Source organism: Mastomys coucha, unplaced genomic scaffold (genome assembly GCF_008632895.1).
Source record: "Mastomys coucha isolate ucsf_1 unplaced genomic scaffold, UCSF_Mcou_1 pScaffold21, whole genome shotgun sequence".
NCBI lineage: Eukaryota > Metazoa > Chordata > Mammalia > Rodentia > Muridae > Mastomys > Mastomys coucha.
This window is the reverse complement of record NW_022196904.1, coordinates 156,068,090-156,089,686: the sequence shown is the minus strand read 5'-3', so window position 1 is coordinate 156,089,686 and position 21,597 is coordinate 156,068,090. Positions and strand designations below refer to the sequence as shown.

General features: G+C 43.1%; 1 protein-coding gene and 1 long non-coding RNA gene across 2 annotated transcripts in view; both read left to right on the top strand.

Moving 5' to 3' along the window:
- Pgm5 (phosphoglucomutase 5) overlaps positions 1 to 21,597 on the top strand; it is a 180,802-nt gene that overhangs the window by 72,983 nt on the left and 86,222 nt on the right. The window lies entirely within an intron of this gene.
- On the top strand, positions 17,733 to 18,890 carry LOC116103683. Its single transcript, XR_004123538.1, has 2 exons — positions 17,733 to 17,834; positions 18,674 to 18,890. It is a non-coding gene; the product is annotated as an uncharacterized LOC116103683 (long non-coding RNA).

Genomic DNA, 21,597 nt, shown 5'->3' with positions numbered 1-21,597 from the left:
AAAAAAAAAAAAAAAAAACATAGAAGTTGCACAGAAACCACTTTCATCTCAAAGCAGGGAGTGTGGCATGACATTACAGTTTAGGGTTTGATGTTTTTCTTGTACATACGTTTTCAGCCCTGACTGTGGACAAGTCATGAGTCTACCCTTTATGTGGATTCCTCATGGAATAAAAAGGTTGTGGTTATCCTACCCATTTCTCGGGGTGATTTCTCATGAAAATCCATAAGGGAAAGTTAACTTCGGCTGCCTCCTGCACGAATATGAGTGTTCCTGCTTCTCCTAATGGCCGTTCTCTTGTAGGAATCCAACTGTGCCCCTCCCCCATGCACATTGTGTTCTGCCTTTTATATCTACCTCTGCAGGGATGTGGACGCTTCTCAGGTCTGTCTCTGTGATAGACATTTAAAGAGTTCATGTGTGCTCATACTAGTGCAGTGGTACGTGTCCTTGTGCACTTACATGTCTCTACGTATTATTCATTTATTTGGGGGACCAGTTTCTCTGGAACTAGATTATGGAGTCCTCGTGAATGAGCATTTTTTTTTTTTTTAAACACATCTATTCTGTCCTTTGAGCTTTTCTTCATCTAAATACCCTTCCCTTTGGTAACTTTCCTAAGAATGTCACTAAGTGTTTCAATGCCTGTTTGAAGACAGCTAGGGAGATGTGAAATCAACATTTGGTGGCCATATTTCTGTCTTTAGTCTCTTAGAACCACAAAGCTGTGAGGCCTCCTACCGCAGTGGAAGTTCCCCTAGGGAAGAATTGCAGCCGAATCCTCCTTGTACCCCTATCCTGGCCAGGCTGACTGTACTAGCTCAGTGACTGACGGTTAAATGACAGTAAATCCGGCAGATGGCTAACACGTGATAGATTTCCTTACTGTCTGCTAACTCGCCAAGTTGTTCATTCATTAGAGAGTTGTTAAAGACGCCATGCCAGGTACAGGTGCTAGAAATCGACAGGGCCACATGTGATCCAGGTGGCCTCGTCACTCTAGCAACCCAGTCCCCCTCTCCCGACGCCGCAGCAGAAGATTTGCGTATCAGTCTGTGAAGGCCCTGAGGAGGGGTTCTGGGTAAAGCTGCCCTGGCCTGTGTGGACTATGACTGCCAGGAAGGCCTTTGCTTCACCCAAGTATTCTAACCACGGTCTCCCAGATAGATGTCTGTCATTCTACCACACGGATCTTGTTTCAGAGCCTTTGCTATGTGGTCTGATAACCATCCATATCCCATGTCGGAGAATCCCAAGCTGTGTTGTGAAAGCCTGGGCTTGAGGACAGAATCCTTTGACACAGCAGGGTGGGGAGGGTTTCTAAATTCCCCCGACGCCCCCCCCCCAGCAGAAAATCCCTGTGCGAGCCGATTGAGAATCATAAGACCACTTGCTGGGCGCGCATGGACTCTAGGGGCAGGGTGTCTGGCCAACTCAGGCAAGATTTAGTTCTGAGCTTTCAATATGTATGAGAAAATGTTTCTGAACATTCTATGTTTCCCACTTGGCTGTTGCCAGAAATTTCGATAAAGGAAATAGAAAGTAGGCAAACAGTTCTCAAAGGGGTGTACAAAGGTTGTTTTTGTTTGTTTGTTTTTTGTTTGGCTCCAGACTCTGGATTATTTTGCAGCCAGTTAGTTCCTTGGGAATCTGTGTAATTTATTGAAGGCTGGCTTACCACCAATGGCAGGTCTACCATGAAGCCTTCTGTATCCTGTATCCTGGTTTAGCTTGGACACCTCTAAGGGCAAAGGCTGTTAAGGGTATCCGTGGTCTCTGCTTCCAATGGCTATTTTATGTGAAAGCTCTCAGAATACCCTCACTTTTCTGACGCTCCACACCGAGTCCCCGAGCACGTGCTCCACACCGAGTCCCCGAGCACGTGCTCCACACCGAGTCCCCGAGCACGTGGTTCTTTGTGAATGCTGTGACTTTCCTTTTCCCAGTGCTGCTTCCAAGCTCTCTGAATTTGGTTCAACAATTACACACCTCTTGAGTAGGCATCCTTGTACAGGCATCTGTCCAGTTCAATTAAAACAGATGCACTTGATTTTATAAACAGATGGCACTCTAGAAATCTTTATGATGGGGTCTGTTTTGGTTCGACCAGAGAAACAATATTTGCCTCCAATCAGTTATTATTCTGAGGCTTGAGGACTCTCAGTGATTTGGAGAGAATGCTAATTATTTAAATTTTGCCTTCTATTTCACATGAGGCCATATCTTTTCTTTTGCCTCTGTTGACTGGTTTTCAGGCTCATGTCTGTTTCCCTGGAGCCAAGGTCACATATCCTGTTTCTGCTGCAAGCTAACAGCCTGTCAGGAGTATGGAAATCTGTATCTGGGGTTTGTGATTCTGCACGGAATCAGGATGGTGAGAGGGCCCGGCTGGAGGAAATTCTACACTGTGCGTCTCCTGCCTTCATGTTGACTCTTAATGTTAATTCAGAGCAGCTGCAGGAGAGTCCATGGTGTCCTGGAAGCGGCTGTCTCGGTCTTTCACATCCTGTGATTTCATATTGCTCATACATATGTTCCATGACACTTAGGGAATTTCTAGGAGTATTTATGTTTTGTGGAATGCACCCCATAACTCAGATTTCATGCGTAGTATCATTTCATGCATAACTGGGGGCGGGTGTCTTCTTTTTGCGCTGTCTTCCACATTCATGCTTAAAAACACAACCATATATGAGCTTGACACGGAGCAGAGTCCTAGCTAGTGTGACGCCGTACTGGATGCTGTTTCTGTCTGTAACTTACTTAGTTCGGACCTTTGGGTCCTTTGCTTTCTTCACCTGCAAAACTGACAGGAAATATCCTGGCTTTGGTGTCTTCCAGTCAGAGGTATGTGGATAGCCTACTCTGTCTGCCACAATAAATGTACCAAGCTATAAGGATTACAGCAATATTGCTCTATAGACTAGATGAAGCAATAGCCCAAAGCATTTACAACAGCCCCTAACACAGAATGGACCCTTATCATTAGAACCATCATTGTTAGAGAGACTGAAAAAATGATTTATTTATTTAAATCATTTGATGCATGTTTTGCCTGCATGCATGTATGTGTACCACATGTATGTCTGGTGCCTGTGGAGGCTAGAAGAGGCTATTAGATCCCCTTGGAACTGGAGTTACAGATGGTTGTAAGGCACCCTGGGGGGGTGCTTGGAATTGAACTCCTGTTCTCTGGAAGAATGGCCACTGCTCTTAACCTCTGAGCTATCCAGCCTCTACTAGAGAGATATTGATTCCCCATTTCTGATGTATGTCAGAGTCCACATTAAACCAGAGAAATGTTGGTATAGCTTCAGAACTGTAAGCCCGAGTATCCATCCCTTTTGAACCTCTCATATTTGTGTTAGGTCTTCATACCATGCCTTTTATAATCAAAAGTGAAGACCAGCAAAAGGTTAAAAACCTTTCATGTGATTATTCTTATCTAGTTTGAAGGTTCTTTGAATCTAAATTGCCTTATGAGATTGAAGTACTCCTCATAATATGAATCAATTATTTACAGTTTTCAGTAAAGGGCCCTCAGCGACCAGCTTACACGTTGGTCTCTTTCAAAGGCATCGGCCTGCATTTCCCCTTAGATGACAGCATCACCAGAGAGAGAATCCTGGGCTTATGTGACCAGGTCTTAGGGACAGTATGATGCTTAAATAGCCCAAGGCTGATGAGAGGGGTGCTAGATTTTATTTCCAGTTCCCAGAGTGTACTTAAAGGAGACCCATTCTCAGATCCTGGCCATATCGACCAAGATCCATCTTATCCTGTAGGCATAAAATTTTGCAGCCTATTTTAATAAACATTCAGCCTCTCCTATTGTCCACCACCCACCAGAGGTAGTAGAAGAGAAAAGTTATTAGGCTGTGGGGGAAATGGACCTGTTTAGCAATAGTTCTTTGGGGAAGAGTTCTATCTTCTTTGTCAGCAGTTCAGTCCTGGAGCAAACACCAAATACAAACCAGCAGCTACAGTCCAGTCCTCTTGGCAGGCAGACACCATGCATGAACCAGCAGCTACACTCCAGTCCTCTTGGCAGGCAGACACCACGAATGAACCAGAAGCTGCAGATCAATCCTGAAGAAACTACAAAGCTCACCAATTGTCCTGAGGTGAATCTGTGGAAGTGGCAAGAAACTGCAGGAAGTTCATGATCATTTCTTTGGCGAGTTTCTCTCAGTGGCAGCTTTACCACAAGCAGAGCTCAACAAAAGTATGTAAGGCAAACCAATACATGTGTGTCGTTAGTGAAGAATAACAAAGTGGAGCAAACCAAATCAATGCTTCTTTCTCATTCTCTATAGGGTCATATTTATATTCCTTCATCACATCTCTGCTATAGCAAAACATCCTTTCACCTGTGTCTGCTTCAGGAAAACCTTTTACTTGTCTGATTTAGCAAGACATCCTTTCACCTGTGTGCCCTAGCAAAACATTTGACATAATTGATTTTCCAAAGAAACTAGAAGTTTCCACTTTATTATCCCTTCCATTTCTTTGCATCTAGGAGCCTGCACACCCTGTTCTGTCCTCTTTCTTTTTTCCTCTCTAACTCACCATGTCTAGTTTTATTTTATTGGCTTTAGTTTTAACCCATCTCCCCTTCTCCTGGTTCTGTAGCCCAGGAACCAACTAATCAGGTATCCCAGGAATCAGCTTCAGCTTAGTAATATGCTGTCCCCTTAGAGGGGAGGAAAAGGAGTGAACCTGAACGAGGAAAGAAGAAACATCTGTATCAGGAAGAGGAGGCATTAAGGCCTTGGGAGTGAGTCTGGGAGTGTTCAAATAATAATAAATTTTGTCTCTGTCTCACAAGCATTTTTACAGAGAGCACGAGGATTTGATGCAGCTATGAAAGTTCTTACATTACTTAGCAGGGATCAAACTTTCCAAAAAAGGCCACCTGTCCACAGATCTAAAGCCACTGGCAATGGAGTGTGTTATGTGTTCAGAGAAGGCTCAAATAATACATTTAGAATCTTCTAGAATTACCTTCTGGCAGCTAGAAGGACTAAGTCTACACTTAAGGACCTGTATGTGTTCCATCGTAGGATGACGGCTGGTTTGCCTGGAACCTGTGATTCCTTTTTGCAGAATTCCCTTCTGCACGTGGCTAAAGAGGCATCTGACTGGAAGAGGCATTGCAGGGGAAAGCGCAACCTGGGTTTGATGAGTATGAGATGCAGAGAGCAATATTTTCCACATCAGAGATGAGACTGATAAAGACCATTGCCTTTCTGGAACCTGCCCTATGCACCTTAAGGCTTGGCATCACCGGGGCTCATATGAGAGTGTTTGCTTCACCATTCTCTTGCATACAGCATGCCTTGGGAAACTTAGCTTATTTAATTGTCTGTGGAGTTCTTGACTGTGTTGCTCTTTCCTTTAAAATGTCTCTGTCTTTGTTCTGAACCCCTGTTGACAGTGGAATGTGGCATTTCCGACACTGCATATGCACATCTGTGTGAACATGTGTATAGATACTCAGGCACATGCATGGAGTTTTAATTCGTTTTCTAAACAAACAAGAATGAGGTCATGTTTGCTCTTTGATCTGAAGTTTGCCATTTCCACTTTGCAGTCTGTCATGAAGGTGCGTGTCAGAGCATGGAAATAGATGGCAGTCTTTGTAACAGCTGTGAGATTGTAGTGCACTGGAATCGCAGCCTGGACTCAGCAATTCCTTTATTGGCAGACACAGAGGCGAGGTGGCTCCCAGTGTTTTCACCTAATCTACCTAATAATGTTTGGGTGTATGTACACATTATTTTTACACATGTACTATTTGATTTCTAAGATTGCAATTTCTGCAGCAAATCAATGTGTTTAAGTTTTAACTGCTGCTCTTACATCTGTGCATTGTGAATTCCAAAACCAAAACAAACAGAGAAGCACACAAGGTGAGAGTCCTCATCAAATTTAGCTGCCAACCTCCTTTGCTCTTTGGACAAGTTTATTTTATGGGGGCGCCTTTTTAAACTCCAACATCGCCTGAGCCTTACCACTTACAAATAGATGCTACCCATTTCAGAGGCTTATTTTGGGCAGTTCCAAGGCAACACACAATCTTCTGTTCAAAAGACTGCTGAGATCAGAGCTAATTTAAGCTCCTCCCAATGTTGCTTTGATTAGAAAGCAGATCCATTAACCTCCCTGGAAGGTTCTTTTGAGACATTCAAGCTGTGAATTTTTTCTTCAGAGCATTTTCAGAGCTGAGAACCATTACTGAGCAAAGCCCCACTTTGGCCAGATTGTGTGTACTTTGCTCCATTCAAATCAGTTTGATGGCTGTGTGTTTATGCATACTCTTAAGTGCTCTGCAGCTCTTGGATGGAGCACATGTGACCTGTTGGCCAGTGAACAGATTTGGTTTTAATCAAGCTCCAAGTCAGATGGAACATAAGTCACATGGTAGCGATCTTTCAGCTGAAGGCCATGTTTTCCTTACTGATCCCTGTACAAATAAGATCCATGAGGAATCTGGGAAAGATGCTGGGTTAGTTTATTTCAACCTTCTTCTTTTAAAGGAATCAGGGCCTAAAGGAGGGGGAAGTAGGGGGTAGAGGTGTTTCATTAGTGTACTTAGTGGGGCAAGGCTGCAGAATGGCCAGGCCCTCCTCTGTAAAATACAATAGTCTGTCCTCATCCTTTGAGACTAAGAGTCAAGATCCTAAGTGGATGTTTGAACCCACAGATAGTACTGTACCCTAAATAGACCCTAAATAGAATAGTGTTTTCTGTACACACACACCCATGATAAAGTTTAGTTTATAAATTTGGCACAGTAAGAGGTTAACAATACAATGCAATAATGAAAGCAAATGTTACCACTCAAGCACTTAGGGGTTATTACTAAGTAAGTATCAGTCATTTGCTCTGAGGTACTGGCAGCAGTCAGACTGAAGCCAACTGGGCTATACAGTAGTGATCGGTGGGTAGTGTATACAGTAGTGATCGATGGGTAGTGTATACAGTAGTGATCGATGGGTAGTGTATACAGTAGTGATCGATGGGTAGTGTATACAGTAGTGATCGATGGGTAGTCTATACAGTAGTGATCAGTGGATAGTCTATACAGTGTGGATACACTAGGCAAAAGAGATAGTTCACATTCTGGATGGGACATAAGTGGAACATCCCAAGATTTCACTCTATTTGAAGTGTTATATAATTTAAAACATCCGAATTCCTTCCTGAATTTTCTGCATCTCGTTTGCGGACCGTGGTTGACCTTGGGTAACTAGAACTGTGAGTCAGGAGCGGGGGCAACTATATACTGCCCAGGATTCCTCGAGATCCTTAAGGAAACAGTCTTCGTTTAGCTCAGCTGTCAAAAAGCACATCTGAAATCTACTTAAGCCAATATAGGGAAGATTTAGGGTTCTCCATGACTATAGTGCTTCAGGTCCAAGAGATGACAGCTAGGAAATAATTCTTGTTTGCAGACTTAGCCAAAAGTTGTGAAATCTGGGATCAGAATTTACATCTCCCTGACCAGGTGACTATAAATTACAAGTGAATTCTTTTAGTATTAATAGTTAAGGTGCTGGGAGGTGGTATTAATATGGTCTTAAAACCAAACTGGAACGAATTAAAAATGATCTCTGCTGCCTGTGCTGGCATACAGCAACCATCTCAGCCCCTGGGATGCTTAGGCAGGAGGGTTGTGAGACAGAGGCCATCTTGGGCTACACATCTCAAAAGATAAAGAGGAGAGGGGAAACAGGAAATGACCTTTCATCACCCATCACCTCCCTTAGCCACTTGTATCTTTTTTTTTTTTCCTTTTTGGTTTTCGAGACAGGGTTTCTGGCTGTCCTGGAACTCACTCTGTAGACCAGGCTGGCCTCAAACTCAGAAATCCGCCTGCCTCTGCCTCCCAAGTGCTGGGATTAAAGGCATGCATCACCACTGCCTGGCCCAGCCACTTGTATCTTAAGTGGAAGATGAGGACAATCACCATCCCACTGAGTCCTGTTTTGCTTCTGGCCTCTGTACGAGTGGTTCCTCTTTTTACTCTGCGCCTCTCAAAGATGCTCTGTGTCAACACCCAGGTCATCTCTTCCAAGAGGTCTCCCTTGAACACTCTCCCTTAAAGAGAGCCTTTTTGTGCCACTTTTTATCTGTCTCCTGAAAATTCTAAAATAATTTGAATGGCTTCCGATATCACTCCCACACTATCTAATTTACACACGTGAAGTTAATTGTCCATATCCACAGACCCAGGCAACCATTGCCACAGTTTGAGGCATCATTTTTCACAGACATCCTGTTCCCTTTGGCTGTCACTACCCTGCTATGGCCCATGACCTTGCTGTTCTAAGCATCCACGAGTCTACACACTTTCTAGTTTTCCCAATTGATTGAAGGATTTCATAGGAATGGGCTCATGTATTATGAAGCCTTTTGTGTCTATCTTCTTTAATGCTCACTATATCATGGCATACCTCAGTATTTGCTGATGTTCCATGATGTCCATTGCATGCACACACACATACATGTACACGTATGCCCCATTTGGCTTTTTCTCTCCACCGATGAATGTTTGGGAGGTTATTTTGAACAATAATGACAAGTTTCGTGCATAGAAATATATTTTCTTTTCTCTTGATTGTGTACCTGAGTGGAATCACTGGTTTCCCTGTAAATTTTGTGGCTCATATAATGTCCTTTCCATTAGATTATAAACTCTACAAGGATGAAAACCACATCTGACTTGTCACTGCTATAATTTCTACACCTATAATTACACCTCATAGATAGTAGGTTCTCAGCTAGTACTTGATGACTTGGCTATTTAGGTAACAGACATTGCATCTGTCAGGCATCAGACACATGCTAATCGTCCATATCTGATGTGCTCTGGGAGGACATTTAGTAATACATGAGTCCAGTGCCAGCATCTACAATAAGCCTGCCACAAGCCTGCCAATTTCATCCTAAGTGACTTACGTCCCTCACAGCAAGACTCTAGCTTTGAGCATAATGAGTAGGCCAGGTTAGGTGCTTAGACCTTACAGTATCTTTTGAGACAGAAAAGCAAAACAAAACAAAGCAAAACAACCCTCTATCCAAACAGAATTCGAACCTGGCAAGAGACTTATTTTTAATTACCTTGAAGTTAGTACTCTGTCCTTGTTATTGCTCTGTTGCTGTGATGAAACACCGTGGCCAAGACAACTCAGAGAAGGAAGCATTCAATTGGAGGCTTGCTTAGGGTTTCAGAGGGTGAGTCCATAATCATCATGGTGGGGATTGTGGTGGCAGGCATGGTGCTGGGAGCTCACACCTGATCTGTGTGTTGCAGACAGAGAGGGTGGGGGAGGGAGAGAGAGAGAGTGTTAACTGGGAATGGCCTGGGGTTTTGATACCTGAAAGTCTATTCCCCCAGTGATATATTTCCTCCAACATCACCACATCTCTCAGTTCTTTCTAACTAGCCCACCGACTGGGAACCAAACATTCAAATATATGAGCCTATGGGAGCCATTCTCATTCCAACCACAACACTGACTATCTATGTAAGAACTAGGGAGGAGAAGCCAAAGCTAAAAGGTCATAAGGTATAGGATGGAGTGGTGATAGCTATGAATGAAGTCGCAGGAAACAGAGTATTGAGAAAGCAGAACCTGGAGGATCAAAACCATCCACATCTATACAGAAAGACACCAAGCCAATGGGAAGGAATGTCTGGGTTGAGGTGGTGACAAGCCAGCAAAGACCTGCATAGACTCCTGAGATCCTGAACAGCATAAAAACGTTCTTCCTGAGGTTTGGTTGTTCACATCCCTAGGAGTCTCCCTAGGTGTGGTTTTGACTGAATTGTCACTGTCCTGGTTGTTTGATGTATTCCTAAGAACCCATGTTCCCCACCAAGTTCACTTTACCATATTAGGTCACTGGAGCAGAGACTTCATTCCCTCCATCTAGAAAAGTTGATTTAAACACTTTTATGATTAACCCATATTTTATGGAAACTGCAACCAGGGCTCGAGACCATGTCATAGAAGGAAGAGGTGCTGGGATCCAGGTCCAGGTTTTCCTGATTTCAAGGTGTTTTCCCTGTACCATGTACTCAGACAGTCTAGTTCCGGTGGGAAGACACACATATCAGCTAAGGGAGACAGCTTGGAACTATGTATACGTTTAATTGTGTCAGTGAATTTTTTTTTTCACAAAAATAAGAAATTTGTTTGCGTTTATGTAGAGCCAGCTCCCAACTTATTACTGACGACAGCAAGATCTGCATTGTAGATGAAGCAATTTTGGTATCCACCAACCTCATTATCCCCATCAGCTCCCCTTGCTTTGAAATTAAAGTCAAATGAGGCATAACACACTCTCTTCTGTGACTTGCACATTAAAAATCCCTCTGCAGCATAGCTTGAGTTTTTTCTGTTTTTACCAATTTTCTCCTCTTGTTTCATTCTGTCTGGGTTTGTGCTGAAGGAAGAGGCTCTGATAAAGGACATTGTTAGTGGAGAAAAGGAAGACAAATAACTTCCATGAGATGATATGCCTTAAAGAGAAAGGGTTTCACAGCAATGCCCAGGGACGTCAGTGCAGGGACAACAGTCTGCAAAGTTGCTGAATGTCATTCGGAGTGTGTTGCTCCCGTTACTTCAGCACTAAATTTCTAAAGGATGGTGTTGCACTTATTCTATGTGAGAGATCTCCATGCATCTCAAAACCAGAGGTAATTTTTTTTAAAGAAACACATATATATACATCATATGTACACCTACATGCTATATATACCTACTAAAATTATTTTATAAAAATTCTAAAAAAAAATTTCAAGATCTAAAAGACCAAAAACTGATATCCTTGAAATTTGTTTCTGAATAAGGTTACTATTGTTTAAAAACTTGGGAACTTCATATGAAAGTTCTGACTGACATATTGAAAAATTACAGTCCTAATGCTACTGGGCATTCAGTCTCTCATAACCCAGTAATACTTGTCTGAACTCTTTAGATATTGAAAGAATGAAAAAGAGAGTGCTACAAATAACTTTTCAGAAAAAAAAAATCCAAAAGCTTGGATGAGATGGGCCAATTCCTTGAAAATCACAAGTTACCAACACTAACCCAAGGTGTGATAGACAGCTGGGATAGTTCTATTATTACGATTATAGACCATCTTGACTGAGGAAGAACAGGCACTGAGGATGGAGTTTCATGTTAGTGTCCTGGGCTAGCCTGTGTGAGGGTTGAAGGTGTTAGTACATTAGTGTGCTGAGTTAGAGTGTATGAAGACTGAAGATGAGTTTCACATTAGTGAGCTGGGTTTGCATGTGTGAAGGAGTCCCTGTGTTGGATTTGCAGCATTATTTAAAAAAAAATCACAGAAAATTAGAAACAAGAAGGAAAAAAGGGAGAGAAAGAGAAGGAAGAGGAAGGCTGAGAAAGAAGTCAACCCTTCAAGGAGGAGGGAAGAGAAGGGAAAGGGAGTCTGCTGGAAAAAATCATGCTTTTTGATGGGTAGAAAGCACAATGTTTTCAGGATAATGGAAGAGTTAATACAGCTATTTAAGTAAAAGTTGTTTGGACGATCTGAACAGACACTTGACTAGAGAGGATACATGGACCACAAATAGGCACACAGAAAGAGATGCAACTAGATTAAAACTACTACAGAACAGTTAGAATAGTAAAATAAAAAATTTGTGCTAATACCAAACCAGGTACTGATGAATCTACACGTCACTGGGACTTTTACTCAGTGTGACATTTGTGGGAGTGTAAATAGGATAGAAAGAAAGCCACTGTGGGAACTAGTGGCCAAAGCTGATGACGTTAAGCAGATGTTTACCATATGACCCTGTAATCTCACTCCTGCGCATATACCCTGGAGAATTAAACCTTATACCTGCATAAAACTTGTATACAAATATTTATAACTATTCATAATAATAGTTCCAAGCAGGAAAGAGCCAAACCCCATCTAATAGATGAACAAGTGAACAGATATATGCATACAATGCTCTACACTAGAACTGAACTAACCATGTGCCCAGAATGCATGAATCTTAAGGGATTTTGCCCAGCAAAAGGACCTGACACAGGTGTCGCATACTGTATGAGTTCATTTGACAAAACATAAGGACATGCATACGCGGACACAGTGAGCTGTGAGTTCACAAAGGCTTCCCTTGCATATCAGAAATGCTCTGTACCCTAACTGCGCTGCTGGATATGTGAATCTACTCATGGCCAAAGCTGAAAAAAACAGGACATCCCAAAAAGGCAATTTCACTGTAGGTAATTTGAGAAAAAACAAGTTGGGTGGCGGTGGCGCACACCTTTACTCCTCCTAGCACTTGGGAGGCAGAGGCAGGTGGATCTCTGAGTTCAAGGTCAGCTTGATCCAGGACGGCCAGGGAAAGGAGATCCTGTCTCGAAAAACTTGAGAGAGAGAGAGAGAGAGAGAGAGAGAGAGAGAGAGAGAGAGAGAGAGAGAGAGAGGCAAATAAGACAAGTAATAAACACAAACATGGGGTTAGCAAAATGACTTAGAGAAAGGTTCTTACTACCCAGCCTGAAGACCTGACATCTGAGTTGTAGCCCTAGAACCCACATGGTAGAAGGAGAGAACTAATACCCATGATGCCCTTGAGATGTCCTCTGACCTCCACAGGTGACCTCCTTTTACATGTGTGTGTGTGTGTGTGTGTGTGTGTGTGTGTGTGTGTAAAAGACATTAAAATTGAAATATATTTTTAAATCTTTGCTCATAATGCTAGTGTGGTGTCCAGGTGGTGTCCCTCGCTTCTCTGGGCACATGCCAGGGATGGCCATCTTTAACAGCAGAGTTTCAGAAAATTCCTTAAAGCTGAACTTACTCTGGAGGATCACCATCAATAGCAAGAAACCCGCAGGAAGAGACAGGCAGTTGTTTCAAAGCAAGAGCGGTAGGGAATCTGAAAGTGTACCATACTGCCAAGTTAAACAGAAAACACAAAAATATTTGTATAGCTTTGTAACAAAAGAGAAATATGGGTTTTGGCAGAAAGGCCTTAATGGTACTTGTGGCTTTAAAATAACCAAGCCTTGCTCCCATTATGTGGAAATCACATGCAGATGTACTGTATGTCAGAGACCACGGTGCTGTCCCAGGGAGACAAACCCAGACTGACAAGCAGGACAATCCATCTTCTTGTGAAGATCTGGCAAAGCCCGAGAGCCTCTTGGTACTAGCTCTTGAAGGGTTGTGTGCACTGCTTACAAGAGTGGATTGGATCACTTTGCTTTGTGTGTTTGTGATGATTTCTATTTCCAGCTGTAGAGATAGAATCTTAAGTATTTAGTTTGGGAATGGTTTGTTTGGGGAATCAAAGGCAGAAATTCTGGGCAATTTGAAGTGACTATGGGTGTGGCATTGAGAAGATTATGGTTTCCAGCACACAGACACCCACTCCCCACCCGACCCCCATCCAAATGTAAGGTCTTATTATCTGCTCTGCTTCCCAAAGGGAGTTGTTTAACAACAAACTCCCCCTTGCAGTGGATTGGATTAAATGTGTAGATATTTATAAATATAGGGTCAGGAAGAAGATGTCAGGTAGCGTTCTTTGGATGCAAGTCTTAAAATCAATTGTAGGTGAACTCACAAGATTGTGATAAAAGGATAGAGTCATCGTCAATAGAATGAGCCAGAAAACAATAATAATAACAAGACCCTAGGTAGCACCTTCCAGACCAGGGAAGAGAGAGATGGTGCCCCATCTTCACCTCAATTGAGATTCAACGTCTTCTCAGAGGAGGGTCACATGCCCACTCTTTTTTGCATGGGAAAGGAGAGATTGCCTTGAGTAATGGTGGTCAAGCAAAATTCTTCAGAAGTAACCTAGGTGTGTTTGTTTCTCAGGCAGAAGTTGGGATTGGCAGGGGGAAAAACAACAGGTTCCAGATATCACTGTGGGTTTGAAACATTCCCATAGAGTGTTCGGATAGATCTGGGTTGTGAACAGGATGGTGTGACCAGACAGAGCTTTGGGTATATGGGAGAAAAAGCACTGACCTAGGAAATATGTGAGGATGGATAAGAACTTTCCATCGTGGAAGTTGAGAGAAGATTTCCAGAGAAGTTGCTCTTTCCTGGTCCTTTTGCTTTTCTCACTAGTAGAAGAGCCTTAAGACCTTTGCTTTGGATAGGGCTTAAGTATGCAACCCGATGTTTCAAGTCTTTGGAAACTTGGTCCCCAGTGTGGCAGTATTGAGGTGGCTTAGCCTTTAAGAGTTGAGGCCTGGGTATAATTAACCCACGAGGTCACCATCCTTAGAATGGATTGTTAAAGATCTTGTAGGCAGGAATAATTCCTATTCTCATGGGAATTTTCCATATACAGTGAGTCACTGCAGGGAGCACAGCATTTCCCCGGAACCTCTCTTCTGCATGTTCTACCACATTATCACAAGTACTTGATCACTTAGTCCAGAGCGTACATCAATCAGATCACTTCAGCGTCTTGACTAACTAAAAGTAATGACCACAAAAGGTGAAGATAGGTTAAATGAGAATGTAATTTATGCTTGATTACATTCTCGCTGTGAGAATTCCCACACCTTTGCATTGTATCTGTAGCCCCTATCTTTATTAGTTCCAATTTTAGGATTGAATTTAGCTAGAAACTTTGGGTTCCTAACTTCTAACAACACAGGTGAGGCCTTTTAGATAAAAAGAACTCTTTGTAGTATCATGGTCCTTTGTCTAACTTCTGTCTTCTGTTTAAAACGAAACGGTCCCTTGTCTGATGCTTAACTGGCTCTGTCTGTACTGACATGCCTACATTGGTGTGAGTCTGTGTTTTCATGTAAGTCTGTATGAGTTGGTGTGTCGACATGTCTCTATGGGGGCATGTCTGTGGATGTCACAGGAACGTATCTGTGGATGCATTTCTGTGTGTGTGCTCCACAGAGAAACAGAGCGTGGGTCGGCAGAAAGCTCTCCTAAGGAGGTTAAAGGGTAGAAATACCTGTGCTTGCTTTGCTTTTAACCTTCACAGTGTGTGTGAGGAGCCCTGCATGGTCTTTGGCTTCATGAAATGTTGACATTTGAGAGAAGAACGAAGTGTTGATTCTCCGTGGTTAAAAGCGGACAACCATGGAGGGACAAGTTCTGCCTACTTGCTCTTGTGAGTCCCTCAGCAGCAGGAGAAACTTTCCATCTTCCCTGCTGAACCGTCCCCACAGCTCCTGATCAGCATCCCTCCGTTCCTCTGCTTCATAAATTAGAAGGGAGAATGCCATTGTGATCCTTGACCATATAAGGGGGAAGAGAGGCCCAGCTATGATTCAGTTCTGTCCTTGTGTCAGAACTGTACATACACTGTGGAGGCCTTTTAAGGAAGCGTGGTGCGTGCAGGGAAGCCATCCCAAGGCAGTCCATCTATTCTCTGCTTCTGCAGAGTTGGTGCCTGCAGGCTCTGTGTGACTCTGAGGTATAAATCACAGGGGCCTGTTGGCACCAGGCTTTGGGGGGACAATTTAGAGCTCATGCTCTCCGCTGAATGCAGTCAACACCATATTTTCTATTAGTGGTTCAACTCACACTTGAATGTCTGGCTTTTAGTGAAAACTTCACCAGCGCCACATCCCGACCTCCACTGGGGTGCTCCCCTGTCTTTTGAACATGATTATAATAGCAGCAATGACATGTTCCCTCCTTCCTACATTCTTCAGGCTTCTGATTAGTTGTGTCTGTACTGTTGTATTCACTTCCGGAGTAGAATGGTGCTAGATGTAGATGTAGATAGATAGATAGATGATGGATATGTGGGTAGATAGATATATAGAGGAATGGATAGATGGACAAATATAACTGTTTTGAGCCATAGACAGTTCCTTAGTGGCCCCAAGATCTTAGGTAAGTCATGCAACTCTCTGAGACTCAATGTTCTCAACTAAGAATAGAGAAAATGAATGTGATAGAATGCATTCAGCATGTTTATTACAGAGCTGAAAACATCATGAAAACTTGGTGAATGATAACTGTTGTTACTGCTGCCAGTACTGTCACAGCCAGATGAGAGCTATAGATTCGGTGTCTATAAGTAGTATTTCATGAAACCCTGCTGTTCTGATTGAGTGCAATTTTGATGGAGTGATTTTCTTTAAAGAATAAACATATTCAGAAATAGTCTTAGAATCCCTGAAGAATGTCTTGACAAGGCTCTGCATAGAAAACAAGGCGAGGGCAGCCACGACCTGGCTCTCCACCCAGCCACTCTTCAGTTTATGAAGTGGGACAGACTATCTAATCTCCTGGTACCTTAGTGTTGTAGCCTGTGATCTGCTGGTGAGAGTTGTTTAAAGCCAGGCATGCACGTTGCCAGGGGAAGAAACAAATAAATCAGAACAAGGGTAAAAAGAGAAGATTCACTGCAAAACTATGGGGATTTCTCTGGAATAAACTATGTCTTAATTTCAGGGAAGGTGGGAGAGAAAGAGGGGTACAGGGGGTGGAGCTCCTTCTTGTAGGTGAACAGATTACCTACCCTCCTCCCAGGCTGCATCCAATCCTAGACTTACTTCCTATCTTGAAATCCACCTTCTTGAGTTCTATTCTATATCAAACAAAAGAGCAGGTTGGTAGGACAGGCCGGAATGGCAGAAACATGATAGTGTGTATTTAAATGCCATGCTCACTTCTTCTGGGACAAGCACAGTGGCCATGATGTTTCCCTCAGAGCAATCAGTCTCAAGATCATCCAGGGATCCAGTCCAGGGATCCGTGGAGAGGCCTGCTTTACCAGAGGCTTCTACTCAGCACCAGAGAGCCCCATGCCCACTTCCTTAGCAATGGCCCTGCTCAGCTGAGACACTTTCCTGCCTGCAGCTACTGAAGATGCACAGAACCATCTAGCATGAGAGGATCTCTAGCACAATGTTATTTATGGGAGAGCCAAAAGTCAACTGTGACAGGGTGTCATGTTGTCTTGAGGGAGTCTTGGGGATGATCTCCCATTCTGGGTGCCTTAGTCTAATTGGGATATGGTAACAAAGTTTCATAGCTAAGCATCCTGTAGATAACAGCAATTCAGTCCTTACTTTCTTTAGATGCAGTAGAGTCCAAGATTAAGGTGCCCGGAGATTCAGTGTACAGTGAGGGTCCTCTTCTTGCCTTTTATATGGCATTGTTTCTATGCCTTGTATGGAGAAACAATAAGGCAGTTTTCACCCCCCTGTAAATGAGCGTGAATCCTCCCCCCCCCCAGAAAGGCTCCTGCTCCAATCACTTCCCAAAGGCCCCATCTCTGTCACTTAAGGGATAGGATTTAACTCTGACTTTAGTTTGTAGTCAGAACTTAGCTCTCTAGCCTTGGGCTCCAGAGGAATTTCCCAGAAGTGAGGGGTAAAGGATAGTTAAGAACCAGCTGGCCAATGAGGGAAGTGTGGCAGAACCAGCTGGCCAATGAGGGAAGTGTGGCAGAACCAGCTGGCCAATGAGGGAAGTGTGGCAGAACCAGCTGGCCAATGAGGGAAGTGTGGCAGAACCAGCTGGCCAATGAGGGAAGTGTGGCAGAACCAGCTGGCCAATGAGGGAAGTGTGGCAGAACCAGCTGGCCAATGAGGGAAGTGTGCCAGAACCAACTGGCCAATGAGGGAAGTGTGGCAGAACCAGCTGGCCCATGAGGGAAGTGTGGACCAAGGCTTGGAACCTGGAAGCTACAGTTGAAGCTGTGTTTTACCAGGGAGGACACTGTTTCCATCAATGCCAGGCACAACTGGGGAACCCTCTGCGGAGGCTCCACTGTCACAACCTTCTGGTTCCTGCGCAGCACCTCTGGCGAGTCATGGGGTCCAGTTCCATGGCTGGAGGTGAATTCTGAGCCCACACAATCATTCCTTATGTGCCACTCTGTCAGAGTGATGTCTTAGCAGGCTCCTGAAGTATGGACACTTCCTATGATAACCCCAAGAGTACTTCTTTCCCATCAGAGTGGAAGTTCCCCTGTAAAAGACTGATTTACATTGGTGGATATTGACTGTGTATCATAATCATGACCCAGCCAGCCTTCAGCACACCAAGACTTGCCAAAACACAGAGGCATACTGGAGTCCGCAGGAGCATGAAATGTGCAGGCAGAATGTGTGATCAGGCTTTTGTAACTAAGAGTCATAAGGTCATGTCACTGTGCTGACAGCTCCCTTAGTCAGTGCGTGAGAAGTCATCGAGGAAGGGAAAACAATCCTTTTATTATTAGCATAGAAGTTGAATCCAAGTCTTTACAGACATAATCCTGATGTGAGCTTTCTGGGTTGTACCTATGTTTGAACCCTGGACCAGCTAATATTATCTGACGATTTCTTGCATGTTGTATACTGTGTATTGGAATTGCTACTGTGAATAATATATTTTTTTCTATAGGTTACCCAGTGTATGATTCACCCCTTGTCTTCTGTGTCTACTTAGACATTACTCACTTAGTGGTCATCTCTGCTATTATTTGAATAAGAGCATCTCAGTGTGTTAAGTAACCCTTATTTCACTTAATTAGGCCTTAGATTGTGTGAGTGGTGGCTAGCTGCAGTGTTTGTTCTTTATTCTTCTAATTGAATTCTTAAAATTGATTGTTTAATATTAGTTGTTATATTTTGTTATTAGTTATTGTTGCCAGTGTCTTATTGTGTCTAATTTTTGCATTGAACTACCACAGGTGTATATTTATAGGAAAACCGTAACATTCCTTATATTGGGTCTGGCAATCTCTGGAAGTTCCCGCAACCTCTGGGCACCCTGGATAAGTGGTGGACAACAATTTTCCTCAACACAGTGTTCTAGACCCTTCCTAGAAGAATCTCCTCAAACAATATATGCTACTTGGTAGAAGTCCAGACTCCTTGGATCCAATAAAGCTATATAACTCAGAATGATTCAGGAGAGGGGCCTTGAAATTTGCATTTAATGAACTACTTGGGTGATTCCAGAAAGTGTGTGAAGCACCAGCTTTCAGGAAGCCAGGTGATAATACCTCCTTGCTGTCTATCAGTGTTTTCCAGCTTGACAATGGTGAGGAAACCTTGTCCTTGCTGGTGCTCTGTGTTGGACCTGGAAAGCCACCAAGTGAGATGCTGTACATGCAGTTTGCCTCAAAGCTTAATGTCAGCTTCCATTATGTGATGTCAGCTTACACTGTTGTCTGCTTTGGATATACACATTTAATTTCATTATTGGAGCCAAACAGCAACAACAACAACAACAACAAAAAACCCCCAAAAACCCCAAACCAGAAAGCAAAAAACAAAACAAAACAAAAAATACAAAAAAACCCCAACTGCCTTATTATTTTGTTCCTCCGGAAAATCCATTACAAATCAATTAGTTGCTTTTGTTGCTTTGTCAGAAGCACTGGACTAAAGTAACTTAAAGAAGCCAGGGTTTATTTGGGCTCACAGTTTGAAGTTACAGTCCATCATGGTGGGGAAGCCATGGCGGCTGGAGTGGGAGGTGACTGGTCATATCGCATCTACAATCAGGAAGCAGAGAGAGATGAATGCTGGTGCTCAGCATGATTTCTCCTCTTTATTCAGTCTGGGCCTCTAGCCCACAAGATGGTTCTGTTCACAGTTAGGGTGTGTTTTCTCACCTACATTACCCCAGGCTAGAAAAGCCCTTACAGACATGCCAGAAGTGTATCTCCTAGGTGATCCTGTCATTTTAACTCTCCATATTAACCAGCATAAGGGACTGATGATATTTTGAATTCTATTTGTTTAACATTGTTTGTTTATTTTGGAGGTGTGTTTGTGGATGATGATGATGATGATGATGATGATAATGATAATGCGTGTGTGTGTGTGTGTATGCACATGTGTGTGCACATGCGTACCATGCTTATACACTGCAGAGGCCAGGGTGTTGGCAGTTCCTGCTTTATCACTGTCTTATTTCTTTGAGACAGGGTTTCTTACTAAGCCTAGAGCTATGATGGCAGCCATCAAGCTGGCTCTTAGGTACTAGGGACTTGAATTAAGGTCAAAGGATATTACCCAGAAAATGATTGTACTCACTGGACAATCTTCCTAGCTCATGAAAGTGGCCTCCTTCTGTTCTGACTGTTTTGGACTTTTTAAGAAACTTGCTCAGTATTTCAGTAATAAGCTGCAGTTGCAGGAATGCTTGCTTCTGGGGACTGGCATTCCTGATAGGCATCTTTAATTGTGCTGGGTATTGGCAGAGGGGGAAAGGACAGGCTGAGAAGACTATGGGATGCATTGTCCAGGTTTGTCGGGTCTTCTGAAACAAGCAGAATGCATAGCATTGCCAATGTGGTGTTGATAGTTCTGCACAGGAAGTAGCTTTGACCTTCAACCTTTACCATAGAGGAGGAAACCCAAGGTTTGAGGAGAGTTACACCCTTTTCTGTTGCCCCACATACCCACCTACCTGCCTACACACATGCTTAAACACACCAGGGCCATTTATTTATTCCTCATTGCCATGTTTAGTCTCTTGCCTTGGGCTTTCATTATCCGTGAGCCCCTGAGTGTAAATGACCTCAATCCCACTTATGAGTCCCAAAATGAAGAAAACTGCAGCTCTGCCATGATTAACTGCCCAACTGAATATGTGAAAAATGCAACATGTCATTTTATTATTAAATTTAGTACTCAAGAACTCATTATAACACTTGAAAATAATTTATAGGCCGTATTTTCTCATTCTGAAAGGATTCTCGAGTGTGCACAAGGGACGGGAGATCCTTGCCAATAGTTAATTAAATGAGTGACTTGGAGGTTCATCATTTCAAAAGCAAAATTACAGAAATCCTTTCAAGATGCTGTTGGAGCAAAAAGTAAAGATTTGTATGTGAAACATGGGTTTGTATTAATATGTTTGACATGATGTGGGGTGGAGGTGCACACACACACATACACTTATTCACTCTCACACTTAAAGACTTATTTATATTCACAGAATTCCCCACAATGCAATGCTATGGAACAGGCCATACAGTTGCAGAAAATGAGATGATTTGTCCTCAGTATTTTTGAAGAAAGTTGAAAGGCCTTTAGGGATGTTGATATGACCATCTTAGAAGGGCATCCCCCTCTCTCTACTCTAGACATGCCCTGAAGCGGCTTGGAAGCTGTCACTTCTTTTCTGCCTAAGAACCAGCAAAGGACTGCACCGTGCAGTTGTATTCGATGTACCCCCTATAAGGGTACTACTTAGCAATGAGGCAGTCATGAAGGATACCCTGCACTCAAAAGCTAATTATTATGTGTTAGCAGGTGGTTTTCATGCAGTCTGGTCTAAGGAACTCAGTGTGATACAGCTGGATAGCTGGAAATGAGGTTTGGAAGAAAGGTGTGTTGTTCATCTTTCACTATAATGCATATCTGAGATGTGAACAGGTCTATTTTGTCTCTGTTTCTGAGGTTTCAGTACACAGTCAGTAGGCCTTCTAGCTTTGGGCCCGTGGTGGCAGTGTACTTTATGGTTGGAGTGCATAGTGGAGGTATCCTATTTACTTCACTGTAGTTGGAAAACAAATGTGAGGTTCTTAGGTGGGGGAGAAAGAAGAGGGAGAAGAGGAAGAGGGGGTGGAGGGGGAGGAGGAGAAGGAAGAAGGGGAGG